This window comes from Chiloscyllium plagiosum, unplaced genomic scaffold (genome assembly GCF_037043375.1).
Source record: "Chiloscyllium plagiosum isolate Xiang-an unplaced genomic scaffold, Cpla_swu_hap1 HiC_scaffold_21, whole genome shotgun sequence".
NCBI lineage: Eukaryota > Metazoa > Chordata > Chondrichthyes > Orectolobiformes > Hemiscylliidae > Chiloscyllium > Chiloscyllium plagiosum.
In genome coordinates, this window is record NW_028270159.1 from 58,297,112 (window position 1) to 58,316,744 (window position 19,633).

Genomic DNA, 19,633 nt, shown 5'->3' on the forward strand with positions numbered 1-19,633 from the left:
TCCCAAATACATGTGGGAGTGGGGGCAAGTCTCATGATTGTTGGGGTTGTGAAATCTGAGGATTGGAGAGGTGCAAAATTTAGGAACATAAAAGAGGGGGAACATGAGGGCTTGAAAATATTTTCAGGGGCTGCAAATTGTAGAGGTCACAAAATTGTGGGGTGGGGGAGTAGAATGTTGCAAAATTGTTGCAAAGGCAACACTTGGGGAGGTGCATCATTTGGGAATGGCCCTAATTTGAGGAGGAGCCACAAAACCTGGGATGGGTCACAAAATCAGAGGAGGTACTTTGCAGAGGGCTGCATAATTTGGTGACGGTGCTGAAAATGCAGCAATAGTTTGGAGGAGGAATACTTGGAGGTGCAAAATTTGGCAGGACCACAAAACCTGGGAGTGTGCAAAATGTGGAGAAGGCTGCAAAATGTTGGTTGTCATAGAAAAATGGAGAGGGGTGCAAAATTTGGGGAGGCATGCAAATTTTGAGGGAGGGCACAATATGAGGGTTGCAAAATTGGAGGGCGCCACACAAACCAGGGAGGGGGAACCAAACATAGGTGTATAAAACTTATAAGAGGATGCAATACTGGAGGTGGGCTGGAAAATTTGGGCGGGGGGGAGGTGAATGCATAATTTTGGAGGTGAATAATTTGTGGAGGGACTACAATACATGGTGGGATCTGCAAAGAGACAGAAAAATAAAAAGTTACAATGGAAAAGAAAGAGGGAGTGGAAAATGGGAACAGGACATAGGGCAAAAAGACACAAGGGCCGAAGTGAAGGGGCACAAAAACTGCAAAAAATAGCAGGAAAAGTGGAGATAGGAAGAAAAAGAGATGGGGAAAAGGGAGCATGAGAGAAGACAGGGAAAAAAGAGGTGGAGGGATAAAAGAGAAGGAAAAAGAAGAAAGAAAAGAGTGGGGAAGAACAGAGATAAAGCCAGAAAGATGAAGAGTCAGAAATACAAGAGAAAAGAAACAGAGAGAAAAAAAGACTGAAGCGAGGACGAAATGAAGTGGTGAGACAGGGAAAGAAAAAATAAAGAGCAAGAAAGAACAGAAACATGGAGTAAAGACAGAGAAAGTCACAGCGATGCAAAGAGACACAGAGAGAGCAAGAAAATGGCAGAAAGATGTCAGACAGCGAGATAGACCAGTTAAGAAAAGGCATGGAGAGACTCAGGAAAGGATTGTCACCATTACAGTAGATCCCAACACTCGCAATGGTTTCTCCTATTCTCTCTCTCCCATGAGGGATACACCCTGCTCCTGGAGCCTGCTTCAGCTTGGATGGTTCAGGGAAGGTCGGGGGAGGATAAAAATTCAAAACTGGCACTGAGGTTCTAACAATACCTCACACACACACAGAGGCAAACCCACTGATACTCACCCCTTCTACTCCGTTCAAATGGCACACGGAGCTATGGCTGCCAGGGTCTACTTTAAATACCTTCATTTCTGTCACTCAAAACCCTCTCTCAACCAAAATCCCAGCTCATCCGGTCAACTCCCAGTTCCCTGTACCTGGAGTAACTTCCCCCAGGAGTAGAGCATACTAAGAGGCACTTTGTGTGAGATTAAAGAGGGGAGGGAGGAGGTGTGAGAGAAAGCAGCAGGTCAATAGTTTAGTTCGGACTGGATGCCAAAACGCTTTTTAAAGATGTACTGACCTGCTTTAATAAAGGTAACAAGGAAAAGTGAGAGTGATTGCCTTGACATCTACGTAACATTTAGTTGAGTGTGGCACCAAGGAGTCCTACTAAAACTGAAATCAATAAAGTTCAGAATCAAAACTCTCCATAAGCCTTCTTCCAACATAACTTCCAACATCACGACGTTGACTGATAATTTTTGTTCATTTTAAAATTCATCAGTCTTCTGAAGCAAGAGCTGGGAAACATCCAGGCTTGGGCAGTGAATGTCAAGAAAGATCTATGTCATATGAGTGCCAAAAGGTGACCATCACCAATAAGAATTCTGTCTGTCCCTCTCCTGTCCCACATACTCATCTCATACACTGGCCACAGACTTAAAACCCACATCAAGACAAAGCTGCAGTTTCAAACCAGCAGCAGCCAGAACACATGTTAATTTAGACAATGGAAGAAAGGCTTCTGTAACCAATGGACAAATTTGTTCCACAAGGGAACACAGGATTTTCACATCCACCAACACAAGGTGTAAGTGGGACTGCAAGTCAGCAAGTTTACTTTAAACAAGATTCTGAAAATTCTATTGATGAATCAATGCAGCTTACAAACAAGTTGTGATTACACAAATCTCTTGTACGAATTAACATAGTTTGTTATACAAATGAACCTGAGCTTACCGAATAGATCAATGATATACTTTGGGACATTATGCACCGCATCTGTATATGGCGGTGTTTGTGAGTGTCTGTGTCTCGATATGTCTATGACCATGTGTGTTTCTGTGTCTCTCTATCTGTACATGTATGTTTCTGTATGTATTTTTCTGTGCCTGTTTGTAATTGGTGTGATTAGCTCTGTCTGCAATCGGACACACAATCCGTGGAGGGGAGTTTGAGTGTGGCTGTGTTTACCCGTCGATGTGTGTGAGTCTCAGTCTGTGTCTCTCTGAATCTGGTTTTGTGCCTGTCTGTGTGTCAGTGTGTGCATGTGAATGAATGAAATAAACTGTAATGAATCAATCACGGTCTCTCTCTCTCTCTCTGTCTCTCTCTCTCTCTGTCCGACTGTTGTCGAGAAATGGCACAATGCCACCCTCTGCTGGCCACCCAACGTAACATCACAAGCATCGCATATTTCCTTATTCCACTGCGTCTGCTTACTGGTACTCCTCCAACGTATTGGTAACCCAGTTCTCCAGGGGATTGGATCAATTCACCGATCACATCGATCAACTAGTCCTCCATTACTTTCAGCAGAACCAGATCCCAATGGGCATGTTTCAATCGTCAATGCAGAAATGAGAAAAAAAAAATCAAACCGCGCTAGCAAATCTTAGCAGGACACTTAATGGGAGTGCTAGGGAATGTTGCTGAACAAAGAGATCTTGGAGTGCAGGTTCATAGCTCCTTGAAAGTAGAGTCGCAGGTAGATTGAATAGTGATGAAGGCATTTGGCATGCTTTCCTTTATTAGTTATTGAGTATAGGAATTGGGAGGTCATGTTACGGCTGTACAGGACATTGTTTAGGTCACTGTTGGAATATTGCGTGCAATTCTGGTCTTCCTATCAGAAAGATGTTGTGAAACTTGAAAGGGTTCAGAAAAGATTTACAAGGATGGTGCGAGGGTTGGCATATTTGAGCTATAGGGAGAGGCTGAACAGGCTGGGGCTGTTTTCCCTGGAGCGTCGAAGGCTGAGGGGTGAACTTATAGAGATTTATAAAATCATAGAACATAGAACATCAAAACGCAGTAAAGGCCCTTTGGCCCTCGATATTGTGCCGACCTGTGAAATTAATCTGATGCCCATCTAACCTGCACTGTTCCATTCTAATCCATATGTATGCCCAATGCCCATTTAAATGCCCTTAAGGTCAGCGAGTCTACGACTGTTGCGGGCAGACCCTTCCACTCCCCGACTACTCTTGAGTGAGGGAAGTGCCCCTGATATCTGTCCTAAATCTATCACCCCTCAATTTAAAGCTTTATCCTCTCTTGTTAGCCTTCACGATCCGAGGGAAAATGTTCCCCCTATTTAACCTCTGATTATTACGTCTCGATTAAGTTTCCTCTCAACCTTCTCTCCAACGAAAACAGCCTCAGCCTTTTCAGGCACGACTTTCCTTCCACACCAGGTAACATCCTAATAGAACATGGAACGTGCAATGAGGGGCATGGATAGGATAAAGCCCTGGGGTGGGGGAGTCCAGAACTAGCGGGCATAGGTTCAGGGTGAGAGGGGAAAGATATAAGAGAGACCTAAGGGGCTTTTCTTTCATGGAGAAGGTGATGCGTGTATGGAATGAACTTCCAGAGGATGTGGTGGAGGCTGGTACAATTACATCATTTAAAAGGCATCTGGTTGGGTATATGAACAGGAAGTGGTCCGAGGGATATGTGCCAAGTGCTAGCAAATGGGAATAGATTAGGTTAGGATATCTGGTTGATATGGACGAGTTGGACAGAAGAATGTGTTTCCGTTCTGTACACCTTTATGTCTCCATGATTCCAAAACTCAGACGAAGGACAACCTCGGGAATCTGGTGCCCCACAAGCGGTGGAGATCATTCATTGAATCTGTTCAATAATGAGATTGACTGGTTCCTACAGACTAAAGACATCGATGGCTCAGGGGAGTGTTGAGAAAATATTGGAATGCATTTTTCAATATCAATCCAGTTTAGCACTGTGTAGTTAAGCAATTTCCTCAAATAAGTCAGGAACTACCGGTGAAGTCGATCGAAGAACCCCACGTTACAACCAATTCGCCAACCGCTCAGGTATGACCTGACACATTAAGCAATCGAAAAGAATCTAGCTCCAATGGAGGAATCGTTCCGCGCGCTGTACTTATATGGCGGAGTGAGCTGTGCCGAGGTTGTGAGTTTAAGCATCACATGGAGCAGTTTCATCTTCTCATCGCCGATGCTGAGTTGACTAAAAAAATACCAGTTTCCGTGGATTTAATGGCTCACCAATCAACCAACACGTCCTGGAAATAATCAAAACGTGAAGAAATATATCGGGAGAAGCAAGAGAAGGTGATCTTGTTCAATTCGATGATGATTCTCAGAGAGCTGACTGCACTGAGTTAAATTGCGGGGAAAAGCTGTTTAGCTGGTACCTTTTAGTTCAATTTGATAATCAAAAATGAATTAGATTTATCTCAATGAACAGGTGAATGTTGTATTCAACTTTGTTTGGAACATTTATCAGCTTAAAATACAGAACTGCTGAGAAGAAGAGGATTCAAAATGCAAAAAGACAGCGCCTTGTTTGTGGGTTTCTTGGGTGGAGGTCAGAGTGTACTAAATGGACCGAGCATCATCTGAATGTGATCAAATCTTTAAGGCACCACGGTAAAGCAGGGATTGCATCTCCGAGAGACGGTTCACTTCAGACTCACGAGGGTCCAACTTTTCAAAACGATCAGCTTTTTTGCAAGTGTTCAATAAACCTCTCCACACGTGAAGTCAAAGAAATTCAGAGTTGTTCTCCATCCACTAATCGACTTTCTCCCACTGTTAAATTCTTTCCTTAGGGAACGGGGGTCCAGCCACATAATTCTTTGAAGTTTGAGGCACAATTGACAGGATGTTTAACAGTCTTTTGGTAAGTTTGCCTTTGTTGGCTCAGTGTTTGTGGAATGGAATTCGGAAGCCAGGTTGAGATTGTACAGGACACTGGTGAGGGCTTTTCTGGAATGCTGTATCCTGTTCTGGCATTATCAAGCTGTTGAGGGTTCAGAAGAAATGTACCAAGATTTTGCCTGGTATGGAAGATTTGCGTTATAATGGAAGGTTAGTCAGACTGGGACTTTTAGTGTTCGAGGGTAGGAGATGGAGAGGGGAGCTTGAGAGAAGTTTATAAAATAATGAGAGGTATAGGTGATGTTAACGATAGTTGTCTTTTCCCTAGGTTGGGAGGATTCAAGATGCAGAGGCACATTTTTAAGTTGAGAGATATTTTTAAAAAACATGAGAGGCTTTTTTTGTTTCACACAGGGTGCTTTGCGTGTGGAATGAACCCCTTGAGGAAGTGTGGATGCAGGTACAATTACAACGTTTAAGAGTCATTAGAACAGGTACACGAATAGGAAAGGTTTGGAGGGACAGGGAGCAGGATCTGGCAGGTAGGACTAGTTTAGCTTGGGATTCTGTTCGGCATGGAGTCTTTGGACTGAAGCGTTTGTTTTAGTGCTGTATGATTCTGTGACTCTATACTCGTGTGAATTTTAAAACATGCTGGAATCAGCTTCTGTATACGGTTTCTGGGAAAAGAAAAACAAAACATTCAGGAGATAAATAATTCTCTGAGTGAAAGAAACTCTGCTCTCGTCCTATATTTATCATACACCGTTTTAAATCTCTGACTTATTGATTCACCTGAAAGAGGAAATTCACTTCCGACTCAGTTAGTTCGAACATCACATCATCTGGAAAATCTGTTAGTTTACTTCCCAATTTTTCCTGTTTCTGCTACAGCATTTCCAGAATCTCGTGAATAAAATCCTTCAGCCTTCCCACCATCCCGATAAACCCCGTCTGTGTCCTTTCTGTCTTCATATCCCAGGAAACACTTCTTTGTCCTTTCCAAACTTTTCACATTTGTGGTGAAGATTGAAGATCAGGATTACACACAGTGCTCTAAGTGAGGCGGAATCATGGATATTACACTTGTACAAAGATCTCTACGCTTCTGTAGTATGATTTATTCAATTATAAACTCAAGTAATCCAATTCGTTATCTAAGCACATCATGAACATTGTCTCTATGGCGACCAAGATCTCTCCACTGACTTCTCTTTATTCGTTCATAGAATATGGGACTGGCTTGGAAGGTCAATCCCCGTGATCCCCGTGACTCTCAATTGTTTCAAAACGTAAGTGAGATTTAACCACCTCACTGTGGGGTATAATCACTTCTACTGCAGGTTGAATAAGGACAATAACGACCTTTAAACTGTCATTATGATTCGGAAATCGACACTTCAATGCAAACCTGTCCTATATATCGTGTGCTTTCTTTCTATATCAGTGTCCCGTTTGTGTACATTTCTTCATTTTACCCTTGGTCGAATTGTACACGATCATTAATTTTTGTGGATGAAGATATTGTCCTCAAATCTCATTATTCTAAACTCCATGGCACATGGACTGATTTTTTTGATATGCTCCCGGGGGACAATCTTCCCATTCCTTTGAATCCACTGAATATTTCTGATATGATCTTGAAGGCATATTTCCTTCTCCGGGTTTGGTAATCATCACCACACTGGCCGACATCGGTGTGCTCGTTAATACCAAGACAATTGCAGTTAGAGTCATATCCAAATTTCACAATCTGATTTCAAGAAAGTTTGTCCCAACAGTTACATTCCTCACTGTTGTTTGTTTGTGGATGATAAGCTTTCCTGAATTGTACAGCTTCCTGACTCACTGTGCACAGTGATTTACAAAATTCTGAGAATGCTATCACTCACTGTTATCCCTTTCGAATCCCGTTCTATATATTGCTATCACATAATTGATCGAATTACCTTAGTTTTCCAACTATTCCAACCAATCTCACTCATGATTATCATGTGGAGATGCTGGTGTTGGACTGGCACGGACAAAGTCAGAAGCCTCACGATATCAAGTTTATTTGAAATAACAAGCTTTCGGAGCGCTGCTCATTGATCAAGATAAATTATTAATTTATTAGAGCGGTACTTTCTAGACGCAACCACGAAAATGAAACTGAGGTAATTAATGACCTCAGAGTGCAGGACCCCCTCTGTAACTGAGTTTCCCGTTTACTTTGAGGGAGAGAAGGTTGGCCCTAAGCCAATCGTTTAAATCCTAAGCAAGGGCAATGGTATCAGGATGATATTAGGGCTGAAGTTAAGTTGAAAATTAAATGAAGAGAGGGGTCAGCGTAGATGCTTTGCTGAAAAACTGCATGAATCCATGTAAGATAGTGTTAATTCATTTTTTTAAAGATTAGAATCAATCCAAATATTTTGACACAGAGAGCAGCACACAGAGGTGCTAATGCCCAATACATTATCTGGGCTGACACCAATTGTTAAAGTTCACTTGATAATGTAATTTTTTTTAAAAAAGTTTTGCGATTTACATATGAAAGAAATGACACTATCACGGTCATTCTAACAGGTGAGAGATTTAACAAACAATCAAGATATTTTTCAATCTATAATTTCAGTTACATCACACTGTAAACTTTTACTATAAGTTCTGTGTCTTACAATCGTGGACTCCACAACCACCTGCCGAAGGAGCAACACACGGAAAGCTAGTGTTTCCAATTAAACCTGTCGGGCTGTAACCTGTGATTTTTAATTTTGTACACCCCAGTTCAACACCGGCATCTCCAAATTATGAAGTCAGGCCAGTTTAACACAAGCTCCTCAGCGACGATCGTGACCCGAGACAAAGGAGCCGGTGAAATTGTGGCATTTCGACCACCGAACCAGCTGAGAGTCGCTCAGAGCGAAGTACATCCCACGTTGCAGCAGGAATTCCAAGCAGCAAAGAATGTCAAGAATATCTGCTTCTCGTTCAGTCTCCTTGCTCTCGGGATGGTGCTGTTTGTCCCTTCCCCCTCGGACCAAGCTGTCTCCATTATCGGAGAATTCAGCCATTTTCTCCCACTGACAGGCAGCGCCAGGGCAGGGAAGAGCAAATGCTGCCCTTTTGCCTCCTCCAACTTTGATTGTGAACTTCCTCATTTACCTGAGACAGAGACAAAGATACTGAGCTGGTGGGAAAGAGCGAAATGGACACCAGGGACACGTGGGTAACTTAATATGGGATCTTTCTATGCAGCCTATTTGCTGTTGAGGATCCGTCTTCACACAGTATTCCTGCAGAAAGATCTTCGCAATGCGGGGGTCGCTTTCTCGGCTGTGATCGGGCAGCAGTTAGTATCTGATCCCCAACGGTCCCAGATTAAGAGAATCCGATGGAAACCCTCACTCCAGGAGAGTCACCCCACGGCCCGGAGCTGGGGGGCTGCGGACAGTCGAAAGCGAAAGGTAGGGTTAAAAATGGGCCATTGCTTCTCCCTCAGCCGCTCTGTCCCAGAGACAGGGAGAGGGGCTTCACAAACATGTGGGTTCCTTCCCGCACAGATAGAAGCTGTTCAGCCCATCGAATCCACTGCGATTGTCTGTTGCTTCTGTCTCTCTGAGGTCATTCACAATTGGTGATATCTGTCGGAATAATGGGGAACTGTGTCTGTGTGGTGATGCTGTCTCCTATTTGTTGTTATTTACAATTTCCCATCTTCCCGGGAGGAGGCTGCTGTGTGGAACAGCGTGGGGAATTACTGCAGGGCGTCCTGAGCATCAAACACACTGTAACTGATGTGTTTCACCTTCACGCATTTATTATGGAGGATTCATTCAAGGTCGGATTGCGAGGGCAAACAACGTGAGATATTTTACAAAACCCAACAGTGCTGCGGATGCTGTAAGTCAAGAACAGCTGAAACGTATCAGCAGGTTGAAAACAGCTACCATCATGCACTCCCCACACAACGGGAGCAAGAGACAGGGCTTGTAGGGGATTTGAACCCGGGACATCTCACAGATGCGAAAGTTTACCCCAAGCGAGAATCGTACCGGGAGAGCAACGAGTGCGCCGTAGCATAGCTGTCTTTGAATATAAACCCAGTGACACTCAGGCGGTGACAATGTCCCCACCTCGGATGCAGGGGACCCGGGTTCAAGTTCCATCTGCTTCAGAGCTGCGCAGGGTGTTTCCATAAAAATACTATTGTCGTTGCTTCAGCCAGTAAAAACTACAATGAACAGCTCCTTCCCATTCTGTCTCTCTGCTCACAGGAGGCTTCCCTTTGCTCCCTCCCCGCGGGACCGGGATCTCTCCACGGGAAGATAGATGCAACCATTTCCATCCACGGGGAGGCAGTGCTGGGGGCTAGTCCAAGCTCTGCAGCTCCCTCTCAAATCACTGGAAGCGGGGAGATGCAGGAGCAGCAGAATCAGGCGACTGGGATCTTCTGTCAATGACATTGATCAAAGACAGAGAGAAGGATACGGAGCTGCTGGGAAAGAATGAAGTCAAAATGGGATCCTTTTCTCTGGTAACTTAATGTGGGATCTTTCTGTGCAGCCCTTTTGCTGTTCAGGATTATTTTTCACACATCAATCCTGCAGTAAGACTTTAGCAATACGAATGTACGTTCATTTGCTTGGACCGGACTTGATTTAAAATCTGACATGAATGGTCCCAGATTACCAGAATTTGAGGGAAGCCCTCACTCACCGAGAGTCATCCCCATGGCCCAGGCTGCGGGGCTCCAGACAGTCCAACACGGAAGGGTGAGTTAAAAATGGGCCATTGTTTCTCCCTCAGCCGCTCTGTCCCAGAGACAGGAGAGGAGCATCACAACCGCGTTTTGTCATTCAGACAGAAGCCGTTCAACCTATCGAGTTCACGGCCACTCTGTCGCTTGCATTTGTCTAAGGTTATGACTAATGGGGAATTGGGGAATTGTGTCTTTGTGGTGATGCGGATTCAACATGCTGATCCTTTTGTTATTCACCGCTTTCCATGTCACCGGGAGGAGGCTGCTGTGTGGAACAGCGTGGGGAATTACTGCAGGGCGCCCTGAGCATCAAACACACTGTAACTGAGGTGTTTCACCTTCGCCCGTTTATTCCTATCTCAGAGAGCAGCGTTTGCAAATTAGATCAGAGCAGACCCATCGAGAACAGAAGAGCATCCAGACCTTCACAAGCGCGTCACCCCACCCTGTGTAAATGTGGCCCGTGTATCAATATGAAAGATTTATTTCAGATCCATGGAGTGACGGGAAGCAGAAAGCTGATTAAAAATGCAGCGAGTAGAACAGAGTTGTGTTACAGATGAACACTGTCGGGACGGGGCACACATGCAGCAACATGCAGCTCGCTCACAGACCCGGACCACTCCCTGTGTGAAAACAGTCTTCCTCATGGCACTTTTACTCCTTTTCCCGGAGACTTCAAATCTCTGTCTAATCGTTCTCGATCCTTTCAGATGTGGCAGCATTTTCACTCCCGTATTTCCTCTGTCCAGATCCCCCATGACTTGGAAAGCTTCAATCAGACCAGCTTTCAGATTTCTGTTCTCCAAGGAGAAGTGTGTCTACTTCCCAATCTCTCTTCATTGCTGACATTCCTCAAACACTGCACCTTTCCTGTGAACCTGTCTCCAACCACTTCACCGCTTCCTGACGTTTCACACCCAGAATTCAGCAATGATGCAGCTGGGGGGATTCACTCAGAGTCGGATGGCGGGGGCGAACACTCGGAGACACTTGTTTTCACTTTGACCAAGTGATAGCCAATGCCCCATCTCTACTTCAGCTAGTCCAACCGCACTGAGCGAAGCTGCTTTGTTGGAAAGCGGATCGTGCATTTTGGCGAAACTGAGAACAAGCAACAAGAGCTCGTCCGGGATTGGAACTGCTGACCTCTCCCATATGCACAATATAACAAAGCGGAATCACAGGCTTCTAAGACCGAACCATCGGAGAAAACGAACATCGCGCGTCTTATCAGCTGAGACTGTCTCAGAGCGAAGTCCATCCCACCTTGTTCCGGGAATTTGAAGCAGGGAAGAGTTTCAAGAACAGACGTTTCGTTCCCTGTCTAGATGACATCCTCAGTGCTTGGGAGCCTCCTGTGAAGCGCTTCTGTTACCTCCAACATTTATAGTGGTTTGTTTCTGCCGCTTCCGGTTGTCAGTTCTAGCTGGCCGCTTCAGTGGCCGGGAAATTGGGTCCAGGTCGAAGTTTTTTTGATAGAATCTATGGATGAGTGCCATGCCGCTAGGAATTCCCTGACTGTTCTCTGTTTGGCTTGTCCTATAAAAGTAGTGTTGTCCCAGTCGAACTCATGTTGCTGGTCATCCGCGTGTGTGACGACGAAGGATAGCTGGTCATGTCTGTTCCTGGCTCGTGGGTATTCACCAGCGGCAAAAATATGCGGCTCCAGAGACGCAATCAGTCGGCGCGCAGAACTCATACGTGAATGTTTCGGCGAGCGCAATGCCGAGGGAGTAAATTCGAGCCTCACCTGGAGCAGTTTTGAGGTTTGAGGCACACGGAGACACGTTGTTTGAAGGTCACCACTCAGCCTCCGATGATCGAGGGAAAACAGCCCAAGACTGTTCACCCTCGGACTTTAGCTCAAGTCTTTTTAACCTGGCAACCTCCTTGTAAATCTTTTCTGAACACATTCATGTCGGAAGGTTTGAGAGGGATATAGGACAAATGCTGGCATACAGACGAGGTTAGATTAGGATATCTGCTCGGCATGGACGGATTGGACCGAAGGGTATGTTTCTATTTGTGTATGATGCCAAAACTCAGAGCAAGATCAACTTCTGGAACTTGGTGCCGAAGATAAGATCAGTAATTGAGGCTAACAGAGAATGAGATTATAAGGTTTCTCCTGACTAAAGACCTCAATGGCTCAGAGAACAATCGAAGAAAATATTGAAAATACATTTTCCAATATCAATCCAGTTTAGCATTGCGTAATGAAGCAAATTCCTCAAATAAGTGAGGAACCACATGTGAATACAACCGGAAAATATTACATCACATTCAATTTGTCAACCGCGGAGGTATAACACGTGATATTGGGAGCCGTGTCTTTATGCAGCTCCAGTGGCGCAATCGGTCAGCGCGCGGTACTTATATGTCAGTGTCTCGGCGTGCGCAATGCCGAGGTTGTGAGTTCGAGCCTCACCTGGAGCAGTTTTGTCTGCTCATGGCCAAAGCGTCTATTGGAAATTTCCAGTTTCTCTGCTTTGACAAATGTCTCGGCAATCAATCAACGTATCCTGGAAATATTTGAAATCTGAACAGATATCTGGGGAAGCACATGAGCAGGTGATCTTGTTCAGCTCAAAAATGCTTCGAATCAGCGGCCTGCTTGATTTAAATTGCCGGCAAGCCATGTTTAGTTGGTATTTCTTTATTCAACTGGCTACAAACTCACACAGGTCGATGTCGTAATCAAAAAGGAATTAGATTTATCTCATTGAACCGTATGAATGTTATATTCGGCTTTGCTTGGAACATTTGTCTGATTCAAATAAAGAACTGCTGAGAAGAAGAGGATCAAAATGCAAAAATACAGAACCTTGTTTGTGGGTTTCTTGGGCGGAGATCAGAGTGTTCCAAATGGACCTAGCATCATCTGAGTGTGATCAAACCTTTAAGGCACCAGGGTAAAGTAGGAAGTGCGTCTCCGGGAGATGGTTCACTTCAGACTCACGGGGGTCTAACTTTTCAAAACTCTCAGCTTTTTTCATACTCAATCTGAAGTGTTCAATAATCTTCTTCACACGTGAAGTCAAAGAAATTCGAAATTGTTCCCCAACCACCGCAAGTGGCTTTCTCTCACTGTTAAATTCCCTCCTGAGGAACCGAGGGTTGCAGGCACATAATTCTTTGAGGTTTGAGGCACACGTAGACACGTTGTTTGAAGGTCACCACTCAGCCTCCGATGATCGAGGGAAAACAGCCCAAGACTGTTCACCCTCGGACTTTAGCTCAAGTCTTTTTAACCTGGCAACCTCCTTGTAAATCTTTTCTGAACACATTCATGTCGGAAGGTTTGAGAGGGATATAGGACAAATGCTGGCATACAGACGAGGTTAGATTAGGATATTAGAGTGTTCCAAATGGACCTAGCATCATCTGAGTGTGATCAAACCTTTAAGGCACCAGGGTAAAGTAGGAAGTGCGTTTGAGAGGGATATAGGACAAATGCTGGCATACAGACGAGGTTAGATTAGGATATCTGCTCGGCATGGACGGATTGGACCGAAGGGTATGTTTCTATTTGTGTATGATGCCAAAACTCAGAGCAAGATCAACTTCTGGAACTTGGTGCCGAAGATAAGATCAGTAATTGAGGCTAACAGAGAATGAGATTATAAGGTTTCTCCTGACTAAAGACCTCAATGGCTCAGAGAACAATCGAAGAAAATATTGAAAATACATTTTCCAATATCAATCCAGTTTAGCATTGCGTAATGAAGCAAATTCCTCAAATAAGTGAGGAACCACATGTGAATACAACCGGAAAATATTACATCACATTCAATTTGTCAACCGTGGAGGTATAACACGTGATATTGGGAGCCGTGTCTTTATGCAGCTCCAGTGGCGCAATCGGTCAGCGCGCGGTACTTATATGTCAGTGTCTCGGCGTGCGCAATGCCGAGGTTGTGAGTTCGAGCCTCACCTGGAGCAGTTTTGTCTGCACATGGCCAAAGCGTCTATTGGAAATTTCCAGTTTCTCTGCTTTGACAAATGTCTCGGCAATCAATCAACGTATCCTGGAAATATTTGATATTTGAAATCTGAACAGATATCTGGGGAAGCACATGAGCAGGTGATCTTGTTCAGCTCAAAAATGCTTCGAATCAGCGGCCTGCTTGATTTAAATTGCCGGCAAGCCATGTTTAGTTGGTATTTCTTTATTCAACTGGCTACAAACTCACACAGGTCGATGTAGTAATCAAAAAGGAATTAGATTTATCTCATTGAACCGTATGAATGTTATATTCGGCTTTGCTTGGAACATTTGTCTGATTCAAATAAAGAACTGCTGAGAAGAAGAGGATCAAAATGCAAAAATACAGAACCTTGTTTGTGGGTTTCTTGGGCGGAGATCAGAGTGTTCCAAATGGACCTAGCATCATCTGAGTGTGATCAAACCTTTAAGGCACCAGGGTAAAGTAGGAAGTGCGTCTCCGGGAGATGGTTCACTTCAGACTCACGGGGGTCTAACTTTTCAAAACTCTCAGCTTTTTTCATACTCAATCTGAAGTGTTCAATAATCTTCTTCACACGTGAAGTCAAAGAAATTCGAAATTGTTCCCCAACCACCGCAAGTGGCTTTCTCTCACTGTTAAATTCCCTCCTGAGGAACCGAGGGTTGCAGGCACATAATTCTTTGAGGTTTGAGGCACACGTAGACACGTTGTTTGAAGGTCACCACTCAGCCTCCGATGATCGAGGGAAAACAGCCCAAGACTGTTCACCCTCGGACTTTAGCTCAAGTCTTTTTAACCTGGCAACCTCCTTGTAAACATTCATGTCGGAAGGTTTGAGAGGGATATAGGACAAATGCTGGCATACAGACGAGGTTAGATTAGGATATCTGCTCGGCATGGACGGATTGGACCGAAGGGTATGTTTCTATTTGTGTATGATGCCAAAACTCAGAGCAAGATCAACTTCTGGAACTTGGTGCCGAAGATAAGATCAGTAATTGAGGCTAACAGAGAATGAGATTATAAGGTTTCTCCTGACTAAAGACCTCAATGGCTCAGAGAACAATCGAAGAAAATATTGAAAATACATTTTCCAATATCAATCCAGTTTAGCATTGCGTAATGAAGCAAATTCCTCAAATAAGTGAGGAACCACATGTGAATACAACCGGAAAATATTACATCACATTCAATTTGTCAACCGCGGAGGTATAACACGTGATATTGGGAGCCGTGTCTTTATGCAGCTCCAGTGGCGCAATCGGTCAGCGCGCGGTACTTATATGTCAGTGTCTCGGCGTGCGCAATGCCGAGGTTGTGAGTTCGAGCCTCACCTGGAGCAGTTTTGTCTGCTCATGGCCAAAGCGTCTATTGGAAATTTCCAGTTTCTCTGCTTTGACAAATGTCTCGGCAATCAATCAACGTATCCTGGAAATACTTGAAATCTGAACAGATATCTGGGGAAGCATATGAGCAGGTGATCTTGTTCAGCTCAAAAATGCTTCGAATCAGCGGCCTGCTTGATTTAAATTGCCGGCAAGCCATGTTTAGTTGGTATTTCTTTATTCAACTGGCTACAAACTCACACAGGTCGATGTAGTAATCAAAAAGGAATTAGATTTATCTCATTGAACCGTATGAATGTTATATTCGGCTTTGCTTGGAACATTTGTCTGATTCAAATAAAGAACTGCTGAGAAGAAGAGGATCAAAATGCAAAAATACAGAACCTTGTTTGTGGGTTTCTTGGGCGGAGATCAGAGTGTTCCAAATGGACCTAGCATCATCTGAGTGTGATCAAACCTTTAAGGCACCAGGGTAAAGTAGGAAGTGCGTCTCCGGGAGATGGTTCACTTCAGACTCACGGGGGTCTAACTTTTCAAAACTCTCAGCTTTTTTCATACTCAATCTGAAGTGTTCAATAATCTTCTTCACACGTGAAGTCAAAGAAATTCGAAATTGTTCCCCAACCACCGCAAGTGGCTTTCTCTCACTGTTCAATTCCCTCCTGAGGAACCGAGGGTTGCAGGCACATAATTCTTTGAGGTTTGAGGCACACGTAGACACGTTGTTTGAAGGTCACCACTCAGCCTCCGATGATCGAGGGAAAACAGCCCAAGACTGTTCACCCTCGGACTTTAGCTCAAGTCTTTTTAACCTGGCAACCTCCTTGTAAACATTCATGTCGGAAGGTTTGAGAGGGATATAGGACAAATGCTGGCATACAGACGAGGTTAGATTAGGATATCTGCTCGGCATGGACGGATTGGACCGAAGGGTATGTTTCTATTTGTGTATGATGCCAAAACTCAGAGCAAGATCAACTTCTGGAACTTGGTGCCGAAGATAAGATCAGTAATTGAGGCTAACAGAGAATGAGATTATAAGGTTTCTCCTGACTAAAGACCTCAATGGCTCAGAGAACAATCGAAGAAAATATTGAAAATACATTTTCCAATATCAATCCAGTTTAGCATTGCGTAATGAAGCAAATTCCTCAAATAAGTGAGGAACCACATGTGAATACAACCGGAAAATATTACATCACATTCAATTTGTCAACCGCGGAGGTATAACACGTGATATTGGGAGCCGTGTCTTTATGCAGCTCCAGTGGCGCAATCGGTCAGCGCGCGGTACTTATATGTCAGTGTCTCGGCGTGCGCAATGCCGAGGTTGTGAGTTCGAGTCTCACCTGGAGCAGTTTTGTCTGCTCATGGCCAAAGCGTCTATTGGAAATTTCCAGTTTCTCTGCTTTGACAAATGTCTCGGCAATCAATCAACGTATCCTGGAAATATTTGAAATCTGAACAGATATCTGGGGAAGCACATGAGCAGGTGATCTTGTTCAGCTCAAAAATGCTTCGAATCAGCGGCCTGCTTGATTTAAATTGCCGGCAAGCCATGTTTAGTTGGTATTTCTTTATTCAACTGGCTACAAACTCACACAGGTCGATGTAGTAATCAAAAAGGAATTAGATTTATCTCATTGAACCGTATGAATGTTATATTCGGCTTTGCTTGGAACATTTGTCTGATTCAAATAAAGAACTGCTGAGAAGAAGAGGATCAAAATGCAAAAATACAGAACCTTGTTTGTGGGTTTCTTGGGCGGAGATCAGAGTGTTCCAAATGGACCTAGCATCATCTGAGTGTGATCAAACCTTTAAGGCACCAGGGTAAAGTAGGAAGTGCGTCTCCGGGAGATGGTTCACTTCAGACTCACGGGGGTCTAACTTTTCAAAACTCTCAGCTTTTTTCATACTTAATCTGAAGTGTTCAATAATCTTCTTCACACGTGAAGTCAAAGAAATTCGAAATTGTTCCCCAACCACAGCAAGTGGCTTTCTCTCACTGTTAAATTCCCTCCTGAGGAACCGAGGGTTGCAGGCACATAATTCTTTGAGGTTTGAGGCACACGTAGACACGTTGTTTGAAGGTCACCACTCAGCCTCCGATGATCGAGGGAAAACAGCCCAAGACTGTTCACCCTCGGACTTTAGCTCAAGTCTTTTTAACCTGGCAACCTCCTTGTAAACATTCATGTCGGAAGGTTTGAGAGGGATATAGGACAAATGCTGGCATACAGACGAGGTTAGATTAGGATATCTGCTCGGCATGGACGGATTGGACCGAAGGGTATGTTTCTATTTGTGTATGATGCCAAAACTCAGAGCAAGATCAACTTCTGGAACTTGGTGCCGAAGATAAGATCAGTAATTGAGGCTAACAGAGAATGAGATTATAAGGTTTCTCCTGACTAAAGACCTCAATGGCTCAGAGAACAATCGAAGAAAATATTGAAAATACATTTTCCAATATCAATCCAGTTTAGCATTGCGTAATGAAGCAAATTCCTCAAATAAGTGAGGAACCACATGTGAATACAACCGGAAAATATTACATCACATTCAATTTGTCAACCGCGGAGGTATAACACGTGATATTGGGAGCCGTGTCTTTATGCAGCTCCAGTGGCGCAATCGGTCAGCGCGCGGTACTTATATGTCAGTGTCTCGGCGTGCGCAATGCCGAGGTTGTGAGTTCGAGTCTCACCTGGAGCAGTTTTGTCTGCTCATGGCCAAAGCGTCTATTGGAAATTTCCAGTTTCTCTGCTTTGACAAATGTCTCGGCAATCAATCAACGTATCCTGGAAATATTTGAAATCTGAACAGATATCTGGGGAAGCACATGAGCAGGTGATCTTGTTCAGCTCAAAAATGCTTCGAATCAGCGGCCTGCTTGATTTAAATTGCCGGCAAGCCATGTTTAGTTGGTATTTCTTTATTCAACTGGCTACAAACTCACACAGGTCGATGTAGTAATCAAAAAGGAATTAGATTTATCTCATTGAACCGTATGAATGTTATATTCGGCTTTGCTTGGAACATTTGTCTGATTCAAATAAAGAACTGCTGAGAAGAAGAGGATCAAAATGCAAAAATACAGAACCTTGTTTGTGGGTTTCTTGGGCGGAGATCAGAGTGTTCCAAATGGACCTAGCATCATCTGAGTGTGATCAAACCTTTAAGGCACCAGGGTAAAGTAGGAAGTGCGTCTCCGGGAGATGGTTCACTTCAGACTCACGGGGGTCTAACTTTTCAAAACTCTCAGCTTTTTTCATACTCAATCTGAAGTGTTCAATAATCTTCTTCACACGTGAAGTCAAAGAAATTCGAAATTGTTCCCCAACCACAGCAAGTGGCTTTCTCTCACTGTTAAATTCCCTCCTGAGGAACCGAGGGTTGCAGGCACATAATTCTTTGAGGTTTGAGGCACACGTAGACACGTTGTTTGAAGGTCACCACTCAGCCTCCGATGATCGAGGGAAAACAGCCCAAGACTGTTCACCCTCGGACTTTAGCTCAAGTCTTTTTAACCTGGCAACCTCCTTGTAAACATTCATGTCGGAAGGTTTGAGAGGGATATAGGACAAATGCTGGCATACAGACGAGGTTAGATTAGGATATCTGCTCGGCATGGACGGATTGGACCGAAGGGTATGTTTCTATTTGTGTATGATGCCAAAACTCAGAGCAAGATCAACTTCTGGAACTTGGTGCCGAAGATAAGATCAGTAATTGAGGCTAACAGAGAATGAGATTATAAGGTTTCTCCTGACTAAAGACCTCAATGGCTCAGAGAACAATCGAAGAAAATATTGAAAATACATTTTCCAATATCAATCCAGTTTAGCATTGCGTAATGAAGCAAATTCCTCAAATAAGTGAGGAACCACATGTGAATACAACCGGAAAATATTACATCACATTCAATTTGTCAACCGCGGAGGTATAACACGTGATATTGGGAGCCGTGTCTTTATGCAGCTCCAGTGGCGCAATCGGTCAGCGCGCGGTACTTATATGTCAGTGTCTCGGCGTGCGCAATGCCGAGGTTGTGAGTTCGAGCCTCACCTGGAGCAGTTTTGTCTGCTCATGGCCAAAGCGTCTATTGGAAATTTCCAGTTTCTCTGCTTTGACAAATGTCTCGGCAATCAATCAACGTATCCTGGAAATATTTGAAATCTGAACAGATATCTGGGGAAGCACATGAGCAGGTGATCTTGTTCAGCTCAAAAATGCTTCGAATCAGCGGCCTGCTTGATTTAAATTGCCGGCAAGCCATGTTTAGTTGGTATTTCTTTATTCAACTGGCTACAAACTCACACAGGTCGATGT

General features: G+C 44.0%; 6 non-coding genes across 6 annotated transcripts; all 6 read left to right on the forward strand.

Moving 5' to 3' along the window:
• Positions 1–12,324: 12,324 nt before the first annotated feature.
• On the forward strand, positions 12,325–12,420 carry trnai-uau (transfer RNA isoleucine (anticodon UAU)). Its single transcript has 2 exons — positions 12,325–12,362; positions 12,385–12,420. It is a non-coding gene; the product is annotated as a tRNA-Ile (tRNA).
• A 1,410-nt stretch (positions 12,421–13,830) lies between these two features.
• Positions 13,831–13,926, forward strand: trnai-uau (transfer RNA isoleucine (anticodon UAU)). Its single transcript has 2 exons — positions 13,831–13,868; positions 13,891–13,926. It is a non-coding gene; the product is annotated as a tRNA-Ile (tRNA).
• Positions 13,927–15,198: 1,272 nt separating this feature from the next.
• On the forward strand, positions 15,199–15,294 carry trnai-uau (transfer RNA isoleucine (anticodon UAU)). Its single transcript has 2 exons — positions 15,199–15,236; positions 15,259–15,294. It is a non-coding gene; the product is annotated as a tRNA-Ile (tRNA).
• A 1,265-nt stretch (positions 15,295–16,559) lies between these two features.
• On the forward strand, positions 16,560–16,655 carry trnai-uau (transfer RNA isoleucine (anticodon UAU)). The gene is made up of 2 exons: positions 16,560–16,597; positions 16,620–16,655. It is a non-coding gene; the product is annotated as a tRNA-Ile (tRNA).
• A 1,265-nt stretch (positions 16,656–17,920) lies between these two features.
• Positions 17,921–18,016, forward strand: trnai-uau (transfer RNA isoleucine (anticodon UAU)). The gene is made up of 2 exons: positions 17,921–17,958; positions 17,981–18,016. It is a non-coding gene; the product is annotated as a tRNA-Ile (tRNA).
• Positions 18,017–19,281: 1,265 nt separating this feature from the next.
• Positions 19,282–19,377, forward strand: trnai-uau (transfer RNA isoleucine (anticodon UAU)). The gene is made up of 2 exons: positions 19,282–19,319; positions 19,342–19,377. It is a non-coding gene; the product is annotated as a tRNA-Ile (tRNA).
• Positions 19,378–19,633: the final 256 nt, after the last annotated feature.